This window comes from Diadema setosum, chromosome 13 (genome assembly GCF_964275005.1).
Source record: "Diadema setosum chromosome 13, eeDiaSeto1, whole genome shotgun sequence".
Taxonomy (NCBI): Eukaryota; Metazoa; Echinodermata; class Echinoidea; order Diadematoida; family Diadematidae; genus Diadema; species Diadema setosum.
Window position 1 is genome coordinate 34,893,825 of NC_092697.1, and position 2,440 is coordinate 34,896,264.

Genomic DNA, 2,440 nt, shown 5'->3' on the forward strand with positions numbered 1-2,440 from the left:
TTCTGGGCCATTTTTGCGTCCGCTCAAATTCAAGACGCAGAGTACTGCTTGATGCTAATATGGGGCGCCATTTTACTTTGTGTAGGTTGCGTCTTCACGTAATCCAAAGCTACTTTGCAAGACGACGCAGGGAGAGAGGAGAACGGCCAACGCAATCGTCGTCTAAATGTCTACGTTGCAAATCAAAAGCTCCCTATTACAATTCCCAACAGCGTCAACTAAAATTAAATAGAAAGGAACCAGAATTGTTGGCTCCATCATAACTAGATATACAATGTGACAACCATTTCAAGGAAAAGAAAATCAATCCAAAAGTTTCAGTTTCCGATTTTGAAACTTTTCACTATTATGCCAGTCAACCCAATTCCGTAAGAATCAGCTTAATATTTAGTGAATACTCAGAAGCAATCCGGAAGTGAAGCGTTTCTTCCACATGGACGTCCCACACAAGTCCCACAGTGAAATCTTCACTCGTAGATCAACCTCACTGGTACATCAGCGAACTCCGTTACTGAGATCATTTCGTCACCTGGGGGTTTATGGAACAAGAATTGAAAAACACTCTTGAAACTACTTTGCAAATTATTGCCACGAAATTAATTCTCTCTGTTCCCACCTTACCATTGAAAATCTGGACTGATTTTGTTATCATACTTTATAGGGATGAAATACTAGTATTGTGGAATCATTTCCTCATATTTGGGTATTTGTTTTTCAATTCAATGTGGTTGTTCTCATTCACTCATTTTTGACAGAGCATGGTAATTTTAGGTCTACACTTCTCTATTTTTCAAAAAATAAATGAAAATAAAATGGGATATTATGAAACGGGCACAGCAACCAAGAGTAGAGAGTTGGAACCAACAGTATAGAAATTTTCACACGCAATATGTGTTATCGTTTCGTTTGACTATTACTTCTACTTACTACTCACGAGGGGACTGCATTCTACAAGCTAGGCTTTTTGGCAGTTCCCTCCATTTCCGACATCTTTTCGTGATACTCATTCAGTTACAGTTTGCCCATGCATTTCCTGAAACTACAAGTAGGCCTATGGTTTGTTTTATTGTAAAAAAAAAATAAAATAAAAAAAATGTAATAAATCATCAAAGTGAACAAAACGCTATGTAGAAACTATTAGAAATAAAAGAAGGATAGTCTGGGGCATTGGATGCTTGGAAGATTATTCAAATATTCGTCAATGAATTGACGCAAATAAATGTGTCCAAGATCCATTAGAACTTACCGTCTGTGTCACGGTCGGTAATTAAAGCCCAGAAGTCACTCACAGAACTCTTAAAAGAGTTCTGTGAAGTCACTCAATGTGCCGCCCTCTAACGACCACTCTACAACACCAACCATGTCGTCGTTGTCAAGATCGATTCGTGAGAAGACCTCTTCCCTTTCAATATCATCGACAGGGGGCGATGTGACATCAAGAGCTTATTCTTGCACCGACCGACGGAGTCTAAACAATAAACACACGTAAACGAAAGTGTAAATAGTGGAAAAGGTCAAAGTAACTTATTGGAAAGTCAAGAAAGGCTGACACGTCGATCAGGGAAGAGGTAGGTAGACACCCAGTTGATTGTACCCTATCAGGGGAGGATTACAATCATATTCCATGACATTGATCATACTTTTTTTCTAAGGATCCTTCCTTTTCGAGGCGTTATTTTCCTTACAGCTTAGCAGCTTGAATTGTAAGAATGTCATTGATAATTTGTTCAATTTGTTGCTGAGGAACACTATCATTAAATTGTATTGTATAAACTTGATATAACATTTGATACAATTCATGAAGAAAACCAATATCATAAATCAAAGTGGTGATGAAGTGGTGTATCCTGAACTTACAGAAAATTTGTCTGTTTCACAGGTATTTCTACGTTCCCATGTTTATTTCATTACTTGGATATTTGTTTTTGCTTGCGTATATTTAAGTATAGGCTATACAGTTATAAATACAACAAAAACATTGCGTGTTTATATGATGTCGTGATGTATCCTGAAATTACCGATTTGGCCCCCTTCTTGTCCTTCCTGGTATTTCTAAACGACCGTCTCGGTATTTGGGGGAGGACTTCTTTCTCTTCACACAGGCTTCCGTGGATGCAATCGCCCCAATGACGAGGAGGAGAAGGATGACGTTGCCAAGGTTACAATGCATTTTTGATCGATCTCAAAGTAAGGTACCTGCAAAAACAGCAGAACAAACATACGAATATAAAAGAATGACATCAGAATGATAGATATAGAGTGATGAGGAGAGAAACAAGTTATTCATTCTCCGTTTTTATTCTTGTCTATAATAAATTCTTTGAAAATGTGAAGACATCAACTCTATAAGTTGTTTTTATGAACTCGATCGTTCAATGAGGTAAGAATTAAGAAATATAGCAGTATTCTTCACTTTGCAGTCTCCCTTTTTTTTTTCAGC

The 2,440-nt window shown here is 37.5% G+C and overlaps 1 pseudogene; it reads right to left on the reverse strand.

Moving 5' to 3' along the window:
* Positions 1 to 467: 467 nt before the first annotated feature.
* On the reverse strand, positions 468 to 2,170 carry LOC140237333 (uncharacterized; annotated as a pseudogene).
* Between the last annotated feature and the right edge of the window lie 270 nt (positions 2,171 to 2,440).